Source organism: Arvicanthis niloticus, chromosome 26, assembly GCF_011762505.2.
Source record: "Arvicanthis niloticus isolate mArvNil1 chromosome 26, mArvNil1.pat.X, whole genome shotgun sequence".
NCBI classification, from domain to species: Eukaryota; Metazoa; Chordata; class Mammalia; order Rodentia; family Muridae; genus Arvicanthis; species Arvicanthis niloticus.
Genome location: NC_133434.1, coordinates 1,903,948 through 1,925,050, shown reverse-complemented (window position 1 = coordinate 1,925,050; position 21,103 = coordinate 1,903,948). Strand labels below are relative to the sequence as shown.

The window sequence follows — 21,103 nt, the reverse complement described above, 5'->3', positions numbered from 1 at the left end:
AAGAGACAGAAGCTCTGAGAACTAGTGGGGTGCAGGTATGCAATGTGCTTACAATGGACAGGCCTTAACAGAGACTATGGGCTTTATGCCATGGGAACTCACTGACTAGCTCAGCTAATTTAAAACAGGTGATGATGTTAAAAAACCAAAACCAAAAACCCACCCACTGTGTATGTTACAAATCCAAAAGTGGACCAATAAGGACTTGGGTGAATACATCGTTTTACACTCACATGGAGTTATTGGTTTGCACCCCCCCCCCTTTTTTTTTTAGAGACGGGGGTATCACTAGGTAGCCCTGGCCTGAAACTCGATATGTAGACTGAGCTAGCCTTGAACTCAGAGATTCATCTGCCTCTGCTTCCCAAGTGCTGGAAGGTATGCACTTCCTCACCCAGCCTATTTTTTTTTTTTTTTATTTCTTAAAAAAGACTATCTACTGATACTGTATAAGCTCCAAGATAAATTGAGCTTGGAAAGTAAGATGTATCAGTCTGTTTATCATATAAAAACGATGAGTAATGCATATATCTTTCCCAAACACTTAAATTCACACACATATGCATGAATATATATATATAGCTAGTTCTTTTTAAGATTTATTTTTATTATGCATATTTGTACATATTGAACTGAGCTCCTCAATAGTAGAAAAGGGAAAAGGACTCTTTTTTTTCTTACTAGAAATATCATACTTAGTCATCAATGGGAATTAATTATACACTGAATACCACAACTAATTAATAATGATAGGATGAATTTACAATTACGATCCTTTAACTAAACTCTCAATTATAATAAACCCCATTATTCAGAATGTAGTCTTTATTCAACTGGTCTTCCAGGGCATTGGGCTGTTTTCACCCTACTTCTTGGTGTATTAATGTGGCTTTCTTTCTCAGTTAGAGTGAAGAATGTGCACATTTATTTTCTCTAAAACAGTGATGCAAGGTCTAATTGACTAAAGGTGCAATAAAGCACAAAACTAAGACATCAGAAGATATCATTAGTGATTCTAGGCTCCATTTGCACTGGAGGGTGCTGGGAAAAAGTGCTGGTATATGGGTCCTCCTTGCTTTTACTGTGTAGTCACCTCATTCCGGCTACCTTTTCAGAACCATTACTGATATATCACATGACATCCAGGAGTGGGAGTAGAAGGGGATGGCAGGTTTCCTTTTTGAAATTTATATCCTAGCACGATCTCTAAAATAATAGATATTCATGATGGTAACAGTATATGGATTAATCACATTGGATTAGAAAGTAGTTATTAGAAACTAATAAAATGCTCAAATTATCTCAAATTCAATGCTGCAGCAACAAATGTTCATTTATGTTAGTATTCTTCACTTAAACTTCTTCCTGCTTCCTACATATCAAAATGGCCAAAAGGAACTCACTTTGGATAGAAGAACTGTCCCCACCCCTCCCAACGTTACCAGTTACTCTCATGAAGGCAACATAAACTCTCAACTCAACTGAAAAAGTGCTGCTGAGGAAGGTAAAGTTTGCTTGCAAGCGTTTAAGTGCTGACAAGCCCATTCCTAGAGAAACACAGTAACAGGAAGGCAGTAGAAGGGAGGCTGGGAGGGTCAAGGTCCACAAAACAGGCTAAAGACAATAAAACAATAAAATGTGTAAGAAGCATAAAGTGATACCACTAAAACGAATCACATTTTATACCCAAGTTTCCTATTCCGGAATTAATAATGTAACATAGGTCACAATACTAACTTTTCCCATATTATTTAGCCACAGTGATTTATCTGCAATCTTTTTAAAAACCAGGCAAACCTACCAGACTTGTCTTCCTGGTAGTAACAAGCTTTAGCAGTATGGCTTAGTCTACTTGACAAGGTAAATCTTTATGATAGCAATTACCAGTTCATAGGGAGATACTAAAGACGGCCATTTCTGTCGAGCTAGGTGAACCCTGACATGGAGGTGAGACACTGAGGTCTTTAATTACATGACCATAATTCCCAAACAGTCTCAAAGCTGACTTGAGTTCTCATGCCTCACCTAGAGTTCCCTTCCCTAGATCAGTCCTCACATATCTTTTGGACTAACAAAACAAGTCTGGGCTTGGCGTAATTTCTGAGTGTGTAATACAGAAGCTGGTTTGTATCTAGAAAATGGCCTCATTAAGTTTATTTGAACATTCATTATTAGTAACATTTATTACAAACTCAGAAAGTCAAGCAGGCAAAACGAAAGGCTGGTGGGGAGATAATTTTGGTACACACACTCTGTGGAGATTGCCCTGATTAAATACAAGATATAATGAACGTATAAATGTAAATAAAGCTTGTAATGCTTAAAATCCAGAGGTATCTCACACATTGTATTCCAATTCCTATTCCTTTGCTCTCAAACACAGACTAGGTAACACTCAGTAGGAACTCAACAGTAGGGAAGAGACGTGCAGGTGACTAACTTCTACATGTCATTTAGGCTGTTAGAACAGCCTCTTTATACCAAGGATTCTAAGTCTTAATTATGTACTTTAAATATTTTCTATTACAAAAATATAAAAACACTTTAATTTTTATTTGTATTTTTAAAGTTTGCTTTTATTAAGTATAGCAAATACACACACACACACACACACACACACACACACACACACACACACACACCATGGAACACATAGTAAGAATTTTATCTAGACTGTTACTAAACGGTCTTGATAGGCTAATATAAAATTCTGTTTTTTGAAAGAAAACCTAAAATATAAATTTTAAGGCCTGCCCTGCAGCGTGATCAACTTACCAGCGTCACATTATGAAAGAAAGATGACTCTCCCTCTCCCAGCAGCTATCAACTGCCAACGGTGCCTCAGAGAGGGATCACACCTTCCTGCCAACTGTGCCACACGCTAGGCTTCTGTCTGGCTTAAGCTCCTGTAGACCTTGGATACACTGTTGAACGTGCTGTAAGTTCATATGTGCAACTGCCCTATTGTGTTCAGAAAACAGTTTTCTTGAAGTTATCCACCAAGTTTGGCTCTTACACACTTTCTGCCTCTTTTTCTATGATAATCTATGATAATCTCAAGCTTTGTTGGGGAGGAATATGACATTTGTGTCCTACTTAGGGGGAGTCCTTTAATGTATGAGATGTTTCCAGCAACAGGGTTTACCATCTAGTGCTGGAAGGCAGACAAGAGTATTGGCAATAGCTTATAATGCTTGGGAGGAAGTAACCTATGGGACCCCCTTGGCCAAAAATTCAAAGAAAAGTAACCCTTCCTGGAACTGGAGTTTTCATTCACTAGCAAGTGGAGTCAAGTTGGACACTATTCCCACATTATAGGGAAACTCCATTCAAACTATTATAGTTGGATAACATAAACTGTAATCACTGGGGTGAAGAAGAGATAAAAGAAGGAGCAGGGGGGTGGGAGGAAGAGGAAACAATTCTTCTTCCCCTTTTTCCTCCTCCCCCCACCTAGTCTTTCCCCTCCTATTCATCTCCCCTGCGCTCCTGCCTCCGCTCCTGCCTCCGAGTTGGGTTGATTGGAGAGGGTGGATATGAGAGGCGTTCAGAGAAAGGAGAGTTGAGTATAATCAAAATACATATAAAATGCTCACTGAGTTAATACAACACTATTTTTTAAATCTTTTATAAGAAGGGCTTATTTTGTTTTAAGCCCAACTGTGTTTAAAGGGCTAATCTTTGCATAGTAAACGTGATCAGAGACCAGCTTCAGAACAAACTAAAAAACATGAGCAAAAAAAATGGCTCTGTGGTATGAAGGTGTTGGAGAGTCAGGAGTCAGTGAACCAACTGTACATAGATACTTACTTTGAAATTTACATCTAACTTTGATTATATTGTACAGAAGAGTTAAACCAGTGGTTCTCAATCTGTGGGTTGCAAGCCCTTCAGGGGCTGAATAACCCTTTCACAGGGGTCACCTAAGACCATTGGAAAACACAGACATTTGAATTACAATTTGAAACAGTAGCAAAATTGCAGTCATGAAGGAGCAACAAAAGCAATTTTGTGGTTGGGGGTCACCATAACATGAAGCTCTGTACTAAAGGGTCTGAGCATTAAGAAGATTGAGAAGCAGTAAATTAAAGTAATATGAATATTCATGTATCATCATCTGGGTTTTCCAAGCGGAGCATATTGCCACATTACTTGACCACATAAATTTTTTCCTGTTTTAAATTAGGAAATAAAGCACTATTAACTGCTGAAGCAGTAGGCTCTCCTTAATCCTATTTTCTCTACATGGAAAACCTTTATCTCAAATTTAGAATTTTTCATCTTCACCAGTGTTTTGTACTCAAACTAGATGTGTATATAGTCACAAATAATTCAGTTAAGCATGTTCTATGTTTAGAATTTTAGGAATGAAATCCTGATATCAAACTTTCTATATCATTATATATTTGTGATTTATCCCTGGTACTTGTGGTTCAGGATATTAATTTTTTTTTACTGTATTAATCTTTTATGTATACACAACCATTTCTTCTTACGGTAGCCTATTATCAGCTAGAGTTTTTATTAATTTTAATTAAAATTGCATAAAGCTACATAGTAAGTGCTTTCCTGGCACCCTGGCACCTGGCACAGTGAGAGGTTTCCTCTGGCACCCATGCTCAGAATCATTTTTCTGCAAAGTATGCCGCTGCTGTCCAACTTTACTTAAAGTTTACCAGAGTCATCTCTAGGATGACAGTCCTAATATCTCACTGCTACTGCACTTCCATGGATGGGCATGCCCATTCCTCATACCTGCAGCCTATTCTGTTTTTTTCTTCCATCAATCTCACAAATACCACACTGTACTTGACTTTAACATGCACTCTGTGATTGCTAGTTCAGTAAGCGTTTGGCTTTACTTGTAACTGTAATTCAGATTACTCTTTAGTGAAATAACTTATTTTTTGTTTGATCATATTTTTCTTACTGATAGGTATTAATTCTTTTATAACCAGAAAACAAATGTCAGTTGACTATGTCACATAAAAATCTTTACCATATCTGTAGTTTGTTTCTTATTGGACATTAAAGCATGCCTTTAGGTATAATAGCAATACTTTATGGCATTTTTCTTTATCCCAAGTCATAAACATACTGTATGATTTCCCACATAAAAATTCAGCACTTCACATTTTAGAGTTCTCTTTCATATATGTTATCAATTATTCTTTTACCTTTAATTAAATAATCCTGTTATATGTTATCAATTATTCTTTTACCTTTAATTAAATAATCCTGTGTCTACTAATTTGTAAAGCAACCTCTATTTTGTAAAAAGATGTACAGCAACTTCTGCGAGTCCACTTGCCATCAGTATTAAGTTTTTCACTTATTCAAAACTTCCCTGTGTTTATAGTCCTATACTTTTTCATAGGTATCCTAGAATCAACGTGTCAGGGTAAAAACCTTTGGAAATGTCACTGAATCTGTTCCCAATTATAGATTATTTTGGAGAAAAGTAAATTATTTGAACTGTAATGTGGAGTCTCCTGAGTTATGAACAAAATCCTCTTCTCCCTTTACTGAGGACACTTCTGTATCCTTCAATTGCTTTTCCTATGAAGGTCTTACATATTTTCTGTTAAAGCTAGTCTCAGAAATGTTACAATTTTTGTTGTTATTCTAAATGATATCTTTTTTCTAAACTACATCCTCTATCAATCTCATGGAGAAAATTAACATAGTTAGGAATAATAAGGTTACTAAACTTCCAAACCTGCCTCTGTGCTAGCCGTGTGAGTGTGGATGAACTAACTATGATGCTTCGTCTATAAAACATTAACAATAGTAACTATGTAATCAGATTTTTGTCACAACTGAACAATAAGTCTAAAACACTGCTGAGCAGAAAACTTAACAAACATTATCTTCTATTCAATGACCATGCTGACCCCATTATTTCTTAAAGATTCATTTTTTTATGTGTATGTGTGTGTGTGAGTCTCTATGTATATCATATGTGTACTGTTCTTGTGGAGGCCAGAAGAGGGAATCAGTTCCCCCTACAACTGAAGGAGGAAGGGGCTTTGAGCTGACCAATTTTTTTTTTTTTAATTTTAAAATTATGAAAGTGGTGAATTAAATTCAAAACCTCTTTGAGAGACTTTCCATATCCATTTTAGGTACAGAGACTAGATGAAGGAGTCAGAATTTAACAACTGAAACCAGAAGCCATGGAAAGTTTTTCTGAGGAATTCGAATAAATATTGTAAGTGAACCTTTATAAGATAATCATTAAGACTGTTTTTTTTTAAGTATAAAAGGAGATACACAGAAGGATTTTAGTGTGACAGCCTAAACAAAGACTTATAAATGTAAGGTTGCTGTTATATTAAATGACAGCAAAGAAACAAGAAAGACTTTCATATATAGTCCTAAATAGCTCAAAGGGATACAGACAAGAGCTGTGAAAATTAACTTATTTTTTGCATGTATTGATGTATAATCCTAACGGACCTTTGGAAAACAAAACCAAAAGTGATCATTTTGAGTAAGATCAGCACTTAATGGGATATGGTGAGGAAATACGGATACATATGAAACTTCCTTTTGCAAATAAATAGACTCACAAATTATGTGTAACTCACTTGAATGGTAGCTCTACAAATCTCTAAAGGACACTTTCTAGATGGTTGAGCAAGATTCTAATCTGTAACTCAAGTATTAAAGGAACTCAACTAAAAAAGATCTAGTAACTGAAATACAGAATTTTAAGAAACCTCTTTCTCTTATACTATTGAAAACATTTCTCGTTGGAGTTATTCCAGTTGTGGTGAGACAGCCACTAGGCAAGAATTGCCTCTTTCCTTCTACAGACAAATTACTGTCCAGAAAAGGGCACACTTGCAGAGTAGTCGACTGATTATATCTGCCTAGACAGAGTAATCAGCCCTTAATAATTCTGCAGCACTAAGGTCTGTCAGAGGTCCTGGGCCAGAAGGTGGAAGAACAGATGCTCCAACGTTTTGAAGTAGAGGGACTGTCCAGGTGTTCAGAGGTCTCTATAAATTGGCTAAGTTTTAGAAGCTATGCTTTGTGCTTCCCACAATTATAGTTAACTCAGTCATTCTGGATCTCTAACGGGGTTGAAAACTTATAGCCTCATAGCCAATCCTGGCTATTTACCTTGAGAGAAAAGATTTGAGTGGATGGTTGTCAACTGACATTCATCCTAAAGCCAGGTTCAGAACTAAATGTTTTAGTTAGGATAGACGACAGAGGTGCTGGTTAGTCAACAAAAGGATGGACTGGGTATTAGGACTATCTTGTACCTCACTGGTACAAATCGGCATAATTATGCTCTAATTGTATTTTGAGAGAAAAGTTTCATTTTAACAGGAAGGGTGATATGTAGGAGGAGCTAAGGTGAGAGGAGTACTGAGAGGAAGAGAAGGAGTAAGAAGAGGAGGAGAAGAAGGAGAGGAGAAGCTAGGTGATGAAAGAGAGAAAGAGGGGGGAGACAGGGAAGCAGATGTTCATGTATCTCCACCAGTCAAAGAGAGTTGATATATCTAGGTTGGTCAGTGGGTTACACCTCTGATTGAGCATTACCAAACTTATAAAGCCTATGATTAACATTGTTTTTTAAAAAATGTACAAATGCAAAAAGGAAAAGGGGGCCTGGGATAGGGGTTTTCTAAGGGGGGGAATGGGGAAAGGTGATGGCATCTAAAGTGTAAATAAAATACCTAATTAAAAAAAAAGAAAAAAAAGACAAAAAAAATCCCCATTTCATATCGAGTTCCAAGGATGGATAATGAAGTAACAGACTCATATATATCATCATTGGTTCCCTTACTAAAATCGAGTATGAGTTTCTGAGGGCCTCAGGAAGGGGATCTTACCCTACAGCTCAGGATGGCAAGATGCCCCCCTGCCTGAGCTCCTGCGAGCTAGATTTGCAGGGTCAGTCTCATAAACACTCCACAGAGCACAGCAAAGGTGTTTCTTGAAGCTCAAACACAAAGTTAAGTTTTTATTAAGGAATAACCAAGACATTCTATCCCTGACTTTATTCTTATGTCTATAAATGTTCTGGTCTACACTCTGACACTTTGTAGAGCTCTGTTCCTGGTGCTGTAAGACAATTATGAAGGAGAAGAAATCCTTAACCTGTTATAATTACAGAACAACAAATGTTCATGAAATGCTTACTATGTGTCAGGAACTTGGAGATATTAATGAGTTTAATTTCAGTTTTTATTAGCACTGCATTCTAAATGAGTTACATATATCTATTCACTATTATATGCTTAGTTTATATTCAGACAGATATATTAAATAGAATGATTACTTCCCCATTATGTGCTATGTCAAGGGTTATGAGAACACTAGCATTAATGCCTTTCCACTTTCTACATATCCAGCAATATATTATTAATATAACCTAGCACCCATAGTTTAGGTCTCTTCAGTTTCTTCGGTGCTATTCTATATCTACATAATTGGCACTAGGTTACAACGCTAGTCATCCTATTTGAATATTTTAAAATATATACTTGAGCCAATAACCTAGGAATTTAAAGCTTTTATTGGTTTTCAATAATAAGAGAAATTGAGTCCCAATCTCTCTTATCTAAAATGTTTGGTATTATAAGTGCTTTAGATTTCTGATATTTTTCAGATTCAGACATACATATCTATCTACTTATATACAAATTTGGATTTTTTTTTCATGTGTCCATGGAAAAGAAAAGGAGAGGGGACCAAACCTAAACATGAAATTCATGTATGTTCCACATGTGCCTTATATTTGGTCTGTGGATAATTTTATATAATGTTATAGTGTGTCCCCATTTTGACTGATTTGTCACATGAGGTCTGGTACAGAATTTTTTTTTATTGTGGCAACATTTTGAAGCAAAACATTTAGAGTTTTGAAGCGTTTCAGACTAGGGACTTTAACCATGGTCTGATGAAGGTGAGCCCTTTGCTGGCTACACTAGTGAAAAAGTACTGGGCCAAGAATATGAAGATATGTTTTTGATGATGATTTTTGCTAGATTACAGACAATCCATCAGTGTAAGATCTTAATTTAATAATATAATAAGATGTTTCACTAGGCAGCACAAATCTAGACTTCAATAAAAGTACCCCCGAAACACAAAATTCTTTGGGAACACAAATGTCAAACAGCATATATATCTCAAAACAAAACAACAAAACCCTCAAGTCTAGGGAAATATTTATGTTTTAAACAATTTATCAGGAACATTATCTAAAACTTAATTAGCAAACTCTGTTTTAAAGTTGGGGGGGGCTTCCTAAATCATCTTGAGATAGAATAGAATAAAACTTAATATTAAAAAGTTACCATTAAAGGTTATAGTTTAATGTCTAGTATATTGAGTTTAGTTCTTTATAAATTATTTTGTTCCTGGGTGCTTAAAATTAGAGGGAGGAGTCATTATATAACTAACTTATATAACATACATCACTTTCTAGAACCTAGGCATAAAATTGATTTTACTACATGATAATCCTATTGGTTATTTTGGTTTATTTGTGTCTAAGTTTTTAGAAAAGTATAAAATGCCATTTATTTTATGATTTTTGTTGTCCAACTCCATATATATTATAAAGATTAACTTTGGGCCTAGGTTTTAAAAAGAGGTTACTGCAGCCAAAGAAAAAAAAGAATGGTAAGTTTTACCTACAAAATTCTGGGCTTCTGCAGATTCATGTTCAAAAGTCAAAATCCTTAATGTCTTCTGCAGGAACCACCAAAGTTAGCTTCTATTTTTGAAATCAGGAATATAATAGTTGTCCAACTTTGTCCTTATTCCCCAAACATAAACTTTAAAACTCTTTGAGTAAGCTGAGCTTCAGCTTTAAATATGTTCTTGATGTTATTGTAAAACAAACAAACAAAAAGCACAAATGGGTTTTTTTTCTATATATATGATTAACAATTCTGAAAGTAAGAAAACACATGATTTTGTATCTGATTCAGGTGACAGATGCAAGAGGCTGCCAGAGAGAAAATATATGGAGCCTGCACAGTTCTTACAGTGATGTCTGACATTCCAACTTCAAAGGGAGGAAACCAGGTATCCTAGGAATGCCTGTCAGGTCCTGCATGCTGGATTTAAAATGGCACACAGGCAGTAATAACTCTCTGACAGTTATATAATAGGCTCTCATTTGCTGATGGGGGAGATGAGGAGCCATTTCAAAGACATTGCTGACCTGAAAGCAAATCAATGGCTCTAAAGGCTCTGGAAAATAGGTCTGCAGTCATTTTCAAAGAGTATCTTTCAGTGATAGAAGAACAGCTCGCATGGAAAAAAAACTAAGCAGAAAACAGGCAACAGGCTTCTCTACACCTAGCACAAGGCACTTCTATATGGCATGCCTAAAATATATGGATATTTAAATAAGACTGTGTCTGCAAATGACACCAAAGAAGCATCAGGCTGCTGTCCTTCACCAGAGGATATAAAATGCACAGCTACAACATGGAGCTTTTAAACACCATGTTCCCTGGGAAATGTCATAACATTAGATAAGGTTCTTGGTATCTACACTGGTGATCTGATTTTTCAGGGAACTAGGACTCCTATTAGAAATATCCCAGAGTCTCAAATCTAGATTCTCTAACTTTAGGTTGATATAAATAAGCTCATAGGTTTTTTTTTAGCTTAGAGGTACTTGTTTTTATTTTTAAATTTCAATTATGAACAAAAATATATGTGAGTGGTTTTGTTCCTCAACTCTTTGAAAAAGCAAAGTGTGTTTTTTTAATAACTTGGTGACTTTACCAACTCAGTTATATAAAAGACTATGACTAATTTCGTTTCTAAAAGTGGAACAAAAGGAAGATTTGCATTTTACCAGAAGCGAGTAGGAGGAAACTTGAGATAGATATAAATTCCCTGATGCTGAATGTATTTTAACACCAGAATAAGATAATACACAGGTTACAGATTTTTAAACCTGCTAAGAGGTTTAATATTTCTTGGGCTCTTATTTTTCTAGGATGCACTATTTGGTAAGTATGATTTCAGGAAGAAATTTATTAATACGTACATTCTTATACAATTATAAAATTAAAGTATAGCAACCACATATTTTAGGGATATCAAAGTTAATACAGGTCTACCAAGATACTACATAAACTTCTAGGAAACAAAATTTTAGAACCTTAAACTCAATGGCATGAAAATCCTCTTTCCTGGATACTGTTTTCCTTCTTTGATTAGACTCAAGTACAAACATCCACTTACTATCACGGTGTGTGCTATTAGGCTATGAAGACTGGCATGGAGCACTAGTGTTACCATAGATGGGTTGGGAATTGTAAAGGTTTTACAGCAAAAGGTAAAAGTAAAAGTTCTAAAAATATAGGTATTTTGAGAGTATGGAACTTACATAAGTCTCTTTAAAGGCAAAAGTTGCCTCCTTCCTTCAAAATTTGGAGATCTTTAGCATATCACCTATTAGAACCCTGTTTCCTTCAGAATACAAGGAAATGAAAATCCAAACAGCCACAACTTACCTTACAAGGACTGACAGGTGTCAAACATTAGCCCTGTTTCAGGAAGCAGGAATTGTTTCCCCATTACAATTTCTTTCCCCTTTGATCTGAAAACTCTGGTAATCTTCCCTTAGTACATGACTGACAAAGAATCTGATTCAGCTTTTCAGACCAAGTTTAGTCAGATTTGGCCGTATAACTCCAAAGAAGGGTAACCAAGGGAGGGTACAGAAAATATAAGAGGGTTTCTACTTTTTTCTCCTGTAATTTTCCAGCTAATTTATATTTCTGCTCTCTTCAAAGTACAAAACATTATTATCCAATACTTGAAAGCCAAAAAGTTATGCTTTCAGATCATTTTGTCTGAGTAACAGGTGTTTTTTTTTTTTTGTTTTTTTTGTTTTTTGTTTTTTGTTTTTTTTGTTTTTTTTTTGTAAAGTTAGCTATGAAAAAGAACTTTAAATTCTGCAACTTCTCTACCTAATGTTTTGAGAATTACAATATTGGTTACAATTTAAGCAATGGTGGGTCAATCTTGAAAAGATAACATAACTAGGCTGCTTTGTGTTTTAGAGAAAATACTTCCTTCCATGCCATGCTAGTGAAATAGCGTAATGAAAATGCTCTCTCAAAGCACCACATAAGCACTCTGTCCTTCATGAGTGACACTGGTCCTTGGGAAGGACTGTGCTCAAGGAGCAGAACGCTGGCAGGAGTCGGGAAGACAGACAGGAACTTACTTCCTTATGCTAACTAACCAAGCAGACTTCTCAGAACCTTCAGGTCTTAAGCCAACCCTGCTGACTTTCCTCTAATCGAACATTCAATCAGTATTAGCCCACAAGAAACACACACACACCCCCACACACACTCACATGCATGACTGTCTAATGATGAAAATCTCTTGTTATATTAACTCAGGTTTAGAAGACATTATTACTAAATAAGCTGACCAGAAACAGTAGAAAAATAAGTATTTCCTAAAAATCTCTGGGAAAATAATACCTGTGCAGTACAACTGGCAAATTTTACTTTAAGAAGTGATTACATCTCTACAAACAAAACAAATATTAATGTTATTATTCAATTTCCAGATAAATACTGAATCACATACTCTCTTAAGATCTTAGATCAAACATAATCTAAAAATACCTCCAAGGAATTAGTCCAAACGTAGTTTGAATGAAATATTGAATGACGGATTGTGATCTCCTTACCTCTTGCTGTGATGCAAGTTTTTAAGATCAGTATTTAAAATTACTCCGTGACTGTATCTAGCAGTAGACTCGGCAGGCAACGGTAGCTGTGCATTCTGTGCAACTGCTTACAAATGAAACACAATCACAGCAGCTCAGACCTTATCCAGCACCAGAGGGCTCCTGGCCAGATCTCTATCCCCTTGGAGGTGCCAGCTGTTTCCAGGTCCCCCTTTCAGAAGCACTTGGCCTGGATTTCAGCCCTGTTTGAGTCAGCCTTGGTGAGAGCTCTGCCTTCAGGAGTGTAATCTTCCTCTCCCAGCCTGCACAGCTTAGCCACACCACAGGAACGCCCCAACTAAGCTCACACTTGCAGAACAGGCTTCACCAGTATGGCTCCACCCACAAGCCTCCCACAGGTGAGCGTTTCCTGGTCAGAAAGCAGCCCTAGGAAATTGCAACTGTGCCCTTCAAGCTTTGCCAGTTACTTACTATTCAGTTATTTGTGTTTGTTAAGTGGGTGGGGACAGTAACTGAAAAAATGAGGCATGGTAAGCCAAAGTAAGACAAGAAAGGTACGAAACCAAGTAGGAAGTATTGTTAGTCTAAAAGGCTGAGTCATGAAACCAATTGCAACAGGCTGAGGGAACAAACCTTTCAATACCTTGGTTGATACTAAGTTGTGACCGCTGTGCTACTGACATGTTTTAAGACGCATCCGTTTACACAGCCTCCCTCTGCATGAAAAATTTTGAGAATGACAAATTATACATGTGTCATGGAAAAGAAGAGTTTGCTCAGAACTGAAAATCCAGAACTTCCAAAACGAACTTTCATTGCACAGTGTGAGGCTCGATTCATCACTGACTCCAAGGTACTTCCTGTCCTCTCCTGGAGACATTCATCAGCAAAGGAGCCAATGCTTAGCGAACTCCACCACATGGGCACTCACAAAACACCATCACTGGTAATCTGCACAAGTACTACACTCTGGAGAGAACCCTCATCCTACATTATCTCCACTGAACTGGATTTAAAAAAAAAAAAAAAACTAGAAAACACTGACATACTTCCTGCTCCAACTGAGGTTTTACCAATTCCAATTAAAATTTCATTGTCATATATTGTTTTCTTAAACGAAATCCTTACTAGGTACCAGACATAATTCTAAGTACTTACAAAAATCTTCATCCAACTCTTAATGCTGATGCTGTTATCTGATCTTACAAATGAAGAAACCACGGCAGAGGCTGGGCAATGTGCCAGAGCAGTGTAGCTATTAAGCAGCAGAGACAAGACCCACCGAGTATTTACCACGCACCATGTGAGACTCGTGGCTACACTTATTCTTTCCTCTGTTTTTGAACATAGCTGTGAATATAAAACTGTTGCTAAATAGTAAGCCACATTTAAAAAAAAAAAAGAACAATTTATTTGGTTTTAGGACACAAAAGGACACAGGGAATCCCAAGTGTGGCAAGAAAAAAGCAGTAAACTTTCTGGCAGTGGAAGAGCTGTGTATGTGGGGTTTTTCTGAACAGGATGTAAGACTCCTAAGATTTATTCATGACAAAGAAGGTGTCTTCTTTAATTTCAATTTAAAACACCTGCCCCCGCCCAAAAAATCATTTCTTTGTTCAATACTAAACAAAGCAAAGAGGGTAAGGGAGAGAAAAGAGGAGGAAAAAGGGACAAAGGCAGAGTGCTGTGGAAATGCTCAGTTGGTAAACTGCTCTCCACACGAGCGCAAACACTTGATGTAGAGCCCCAGCACGCAGACAAGCCTGGTGTGGTGGAGGTGTCTATAATCCCAGCACACAGAGAAAGAGACAGGCAAATACCTGATGCTCACTGGCCAAATGTCCTGCTGAACTGGTTAGCTTTGAGTTCAGTGAGAAACTCCTGTCTCCAAAAATAAGGTGGAGGGTGACTGAGAAAGACAACCAGCAGCACCCTTTGGGCTCCACATGCATGCAAAGGTATACTCCTCCACAAATGTTCAGACACATACACACCCTCCACACAAACACAAAGAATCAAGATGGGAACAGAAGAAACATGTAACATAGAAAGTCACTTTGCTAGCACCCAGTACAATTCACAAGGCCTTTATTTTACTCCAAATATTAAGAGGTAAGAATAAGTATATTCCACAAAAGTTTATGTAGATTTGAGAGAAATGAACAGTCCATACCAGCAGCTCTCAAGTTAAACCCTGAGACTGTTCTCTGCCATGTGAGACACACAGGAGAGTGCACCAATGCTGGCAGATTTCAGAGTGAAGTCTCCACTATGGTTAACTGTACAGGATGACATCAATCCCCTACTTTTCATAACACACTGCACAGCTAGTTATGTAAGATGTAACAACTCGGGATTGACAAGGACAAGGGACCTCTCTGTGCTATTTCTGCAACTTTTTCTAAGACATTTCAAAATGAAAAATTTGCAAGTACCTTTAACTGAAAAATGTACTGGGTTGTGTCAACTACTGATCACTTATGGCAAAAGGGAAGTCATCTGTCACTCTCCTTCACATTAACACAACATTTAGAGCTGTCTAGATGTGAAAAACAGAGTAGGATGGGCCTTGGTGCTTGTAGGAGGCCAAGAGAATTCACTGGGGAGGCAACTGGCTACATTCTTAACTTTCTATTATAAATATTATTAGAATAATCCAAAGCCTTCACAGTGTGTGTACAAGTTTTTTGAACGATGGCCAGATATATTGAGAATCAAACATTTTTCTAAACATTTTCATGTCCCACAAACTGCTCAAAGCTACCATCACCTCTTGCCTGGTCACTCAAAACAGCCATTCTTGAGTCTTTTAAGTCAGCCACCAAAATTATCCTTTCAGCAGAGTACATTAGCTCAAGCAACTGTTCTTACACTCTTTATTACCTTCCCAAATAACAGCCAAACCCCACAGTGGTACCTCAGCCCAAGGGGGATGAAACACAGGCGTCCTTTCCCTTCTGGACTCCATCTCTCAGGTCTCTCTAGCTCACCTGGCTCTCCTGCTGGCACTTTCACAAGCTAAAACCCAGACAGCTCTCTATCTTAATACTTCCTTGGTTCTTCTTCAGAGGTTTCCCTGGGTATATGCTCATCTTCCCTCTCTATCTCCTCTAGGTCTTTGTTCAAAAGTGATGTTCCAACAGTCCTTTCCCTGAACATACTTCTCTCCTGTAATCTCAACCCCATAAGAACAATATTCCAGATGCCCAGTCTCTGAACCCCACTCTGCTGTGCTTTTCTCCACAGCAATTACCTACTATACCATATATCTCACTGATTTATTCACCACCACCCCCTCATAGCTCCTTCTCAATTTCACCAAGGATGAAATTCCATCTGCTGTGTTCTATTTCAGCTACAGCATGTAGCATGCACCTAAGTAATTACTTACCAGGGCACTGGGATATTATTATTGCTCAACAATCAGGCACTTGGACTTCTCATGAACGAGACTGGGGTTAGATCTCTAGCACCACACAAGATAATAAATTAATCTGATTAATGAATAAAATCCAAATTTGAAATGATTTCTTAAGTGCCAAGGACTAATCAGGGCAGGACAAGTGTGTCTAGGGACCTATTCCTTATACAGTTTTAGGGATGAGAGATCTTAGGAAATATTTTTGATGTCTCTAATGGAAACAGTTCTTGTTCATAATTACAAGGCAAAAACTGTTTTCAAGTATGCATTATGCACAAAGGATGCAACCTTCTATACAGTGGAAGAGGAGGCAAGCAAGAGGAGGGGGAAGGCATCATCAATTTTCTAGGGTTCTTTTCCTGGTGCAGCATAAGAAAATACGATCTTGACATAATATTTACATTATATTCAGGGAGGAGGCTACCTCACTTTTTCTAACACCCGACTCTTCCATCAACGACACGGACTTTTATCACCTCATCATTCTTGTTTAAATTATCATTTTAATTGTGTTCCTGTTATGAGTATTTTGCCTACATGTATATCTGTGTACCGTGTGCATGCCTGGTGTCCATAATGGCCAGAAGAAGGCATCAGATCCCCCTGGCACTGGAGTTACACTGGATTGTGAGCCACCATGTGGGTGCTGGGAATTGAACTTGAGTCTTCTAGAAGAGCAGCCACTACTTTTGACCACTGAGCCATCTCTCTAGCTCAAATCAGATGCTTAAAGTGTCAGTCTCACATGTGTATCTGTGCAGCAGGAGGACTATTCAAGATAACATTCCAAATGTAATAAGGAAAAGCATGGTCACTTCAGTTAAAGTGAGCCTGAAAGAGGATGCCAATAAAGGAGCTGAAAACTCAAACAACAAAGGGGAGGAGGGAGGGAAGAGGAAAGGAGGGCGGCTGGGCGGGAGGGGCAAAAAGAAATAAAGGAAAGAACTATAATTAGCAACTTCACAAGAAAAACAACAAAGAAATCGAGATAGTAGAAGACCACTTTCTTAGAAGAACACAAGGAAGCTTTGCCTTAAAAGAACACTGTAGGAGGGAGAGGGCAGGCATACGCAAAATGTGTTAAAAAACTCTCAAGAAACTAATAAAAATTAAAAACAAATGAATTTGACACTGCAGGCTGGAAACGCTGCTCTGGGGTACAGCCCTTGACCAACATGCAGCCAAACCCTGAACTCTACGCCCAGCACTGCCTCACACGACAAAGAGACAAACAAAACAAAAACTATGGAGAATTTTATTCCTAATTTCAAAACTATACTACTGAATCAGGTTGGTATGGCATCATATTAAAATACTTCTTAAATAAATATAAAGATCTCACTTAGCTACATGCTGAATTATAAAGTTCTTCCCCAAAATGAAAGCTCAGCTATTTCTGTATCTTCTACCAGAGGAAAATGAAAACTGGCTATTACCAAACAGAGGACAAAAATACATCATGCAAGCCTATTTATGGGGGTATCTAGAGAGGCTCCTTCTCCCACCATTGACTATAAATACTATAATCAGGGCCTGAGAGATGACTCAGTGGGTAACTGCGCTTGCTGCTAAGCCTGAAGATCTGAGTTCCATCCCTGGTGCCCACATGATGGAAGGAAAGAACTAACTCACGCCAGCTGTCCTCTGATCTCCATACATGTATCATGGTGTGGACACAGGTTAAATACATTAAATACATACAATAAAAATTATTTGTGGAGTATTGGATAGTTTTGAACCAAATAATTATCTCTATCAATTACCTAGACCTTGTTCCTGGGGATTAAATGATGTAAATCAATAAAGAGGAAACTGAAGTGCAGCTAAGAACAGGGCACTTGCTTGGCACACCTGAGACCCTAGCTTAACGCCCAGCACAGGGGAAAAGAAAAACAAGAAAAAAAAGAACAGATGGTAGATAGACGTGCAGACAGACAGATTGATCTCTTTTCACTTTAACTTACTTATAATTGTTTTGTTAACTCTATTGCTTCAAATTGACGTTTTTTTATATTATTTCCTTTTCTAGATTTTTAAGAATTATTAATTCTTGGAGAATTTCATACAATGTATTTTTATTGATTTATTTATTGTATGTATATGGGTGTTCTGTTTTCATAAATGTCTGTGCACCACTTGTACTGCTGATGCCTGCACCTCCTTATAACCATCTCAATTCTCCCAGCCCACTGCATCCAACTTTGAGATTCCTGTTTAAAAAAAAAAATCACTTCTTTCCCCAGTTGGCCCAGTTTATGTGATCCAGATAATCTTGGGATTTGACCCTGCTCTCCTGTGTGGTCAGCCTACAAGATTAAAAACCAAAACAACAAAACAGGATCCTCCCTCTAAAGGCAGCCATAAAATGCTGATATCGCCTCAGCTCCTGGAGTGGCTACCTACCTACCTACCTTCCCACCCTCTAGAACAGGATTTTGTCTGGCTGAAGCCTGAGCAGCTGTAATGCATGATGTTACAAACACTGCAAGCTCCTCTGTGTGTGTGTGTGTGTGTGTGTGTGTGTGTCTGTCTGTCTGTCTGTCTGTCTGTCTGTCTGTGTGCATGCCTGTGGGTGTGTGCCTGTGGGTGTGTGCCTGTGTGTGTGTGCCTTTGTGTGTGTGTGTGTGTGTGTGCATGCTCCTGGAGTGTCTGGAAAACAGTTTTCTTGACGTCATCTACCACCTCTAATCTTTCTGCCTCCTCTTCTGCTAAGATCCCTGAGCCTTAGCGGGAGAAATGGCATGTCCAATCTGGGGCTGAACACTCTACAGTCTTTTGTTCTCCGCATGTTGATGAGCTGGGTCTTTATGTTAACTGCTAACTACTCCACAGAGAAGTATCTCTGATGAAGGTTGGCAGATGCTCTGATCTTATAATAGTTCATATATACATATATATGTGGTTACATAGGTCATAGGCTCTAGAAGAGAACTCAGTACTACTATTGTGCTAAATACACTAAATGACCACAGTATTAAAACTACTACTAAGGGCTTTTACATTTTTTCTGGGCAACTATTTCAATCAGGGTCCCTAGTCTTTTGTGTTTAGAGCTCATACATCAAAAGTATACTTTAATTTCAAATACTAAATATTTATGTTCCTTAGAAATACTTCATATTGTGTTCTGAAGGCTGGTAGGGCTTATGTGATATATGTTTGATATATATATATATATATATATATATATATATATATATATATAGAGAGAGAGAGAGAGAGAGAGAGAGAGAGAGAGAGAGGAGAAGGAGAAGGAGAAGGAGAAGGAGAAGGAGAAGGAGAAGGAGAAGGAGAAGGAGAAGGAGAAGGAGAAGGAGAAGGAGAAGGAGAAGGAGAAGGAGAAGGAGAAGGAGAAGGAGAAGGAGAAGGAGAAGGAGAAGGAGAAGGAGAAGGAGAAGGAAAAGGTAAGGCTGCTTGGGATCTTTTGGTCTAGGGATTGTTTTAACATTGAGAAGTCAGAGTCATTAAAAGACTGTCTGAAGTAACAACAACAGAAGCATTCTCTGCTTCCCACTAGTCCTCCTGATGTTCTTTCTTCTTCTCCCCTGCTCCCCCGTCCCCGTTCCCGCCCCCCCCCCCCCCCCCCCCGTCAATCCACCTTTCTCACAAACAAGGTTAGATAATGTGATAGACGTAGAATGTCACCAAGGAGATGATTTTTAAAAGGTCACACATGTTGATACTGGTAATGAAGCTATGGCATTGGAGTTTAAGAGTTGTTCACATAAGCTTAAGGGAAAAGTATACAGAGCAGAAAGCAGGATCACTCAAAGTTGAGGACAGGTCAATAGAAAGTATCCATACAAAGACATAAGAGAGGGAAGTGAAAAGAGCCCAAGATCGGAGAGATAGAACCATGGAATTTAAGTCCTGTGGGCAGGAGAAGAGAGGAGACAACAGCTGAGGTATTTCCAAACTGGTAAGAGATATCAATAGTTCCTCAGTGAATGCTAAAAACACAAGACCAAGGAGATGCACTTCCTCCCCTCAAGGCACAGCTGCAGCTTCTCCCATCCAGCTATCTCCGGTTATCTCCGGCTTCTCTTCCCTTCCCGATCTCTCAGACTTGTACCTTCTCCCCTTTAGCACTATGGCTATTGGCAGTCTTGTCAGGACCCAATAACTCAGTTTCCTTTTCATCTACATGAGTTATTGAACACAATAATAACATTTAAAAACCAGTTTTAAAGAGAAAAGAACTCTCATTGCCCTTGTTGTATAATATAGAGAGATGTAAGTTTTCAGACTCAAACTATAGCTGCATCTTTCCGATTTGGCATCTAACAGTGACAGATGGTAATGTTAAAAATAAATAGAACATTCGAGTTGTTTATACTGTAGGCAAAGACAGTTTTAAAGTGTGAAACAAGCCCGAGGCTGATTGAATGTGCATCATCTCTTTCAATCTGTATTAGGAATGCACATTTCCTTAAGCCAACTCTGAGTTGTTCTAAAAGATAAACCATTAGCTGTTGAAGGTATACTTTCTTTTTCTACTAATGATTTAAAATTAATAATGACTTGCAATTTTGTGAATTTAAACCTTTCTATAGATGATTAACTTTCTCAATTATAAAGGCTTCTGAGATTATTATTATGAGAAGCATTACTTTTCCTTGAAAACATGTTATTAATACAGATAATTTTAATGCCAGTGTTAAATTGGGTTTTAAAAACTAGGGTTTTAAGGACACCTCTGACGGATATTATCTAAGTTGGAAGGTAATGACTAGTAAAATTTTAGCTTCCAACACAAGAAGGCAGATGAAACAATACTAAAGAAATTACAACATTTTTTGTTGTACTCATAAAAATACACAATCACCTTAACAACTTGGCTTTTAAAAAAAATCTGACAACCACTTTTATAACATTCGACAAAATAGAACTAGAAGAAAAGTCCCTTGGTCTGGTAATAAACATCTATGAAACTGCACACAGATAACAATGTCCCCAGTGGACAGAAACTAAGTTCATCCCTCAAG

General features: G+C 37.7%; 1 protein-coding gene across 3 annotated transcripts in view; it reads right to left on the bottom strand.

Moving 5' to 3' along the window:
- Arhgap32 (Rho GTPase activating protein 32) overlaps positions 1-21,103 on the bottom strand; it is a 230,203-nt gene that overhangs the window by 28,626 nt on the left and 180,474 nt on the right. The window contains exon 1 of one of the 3 annotated variants that reach the window (XM_076924593.1): positions 12,698-13,031. The exons of the other annotated variants lie outside the window; for them this stretch is intronic. The gene's annotated coding sequence lies outside the window, so the exon portion shown is untranslated. Of the gene's footprint in view, positions 1-12,697; positions 13,032-21,103 lie in introns of those variants that run through there. 3 annotated transcript variants of the gene reach the window in all.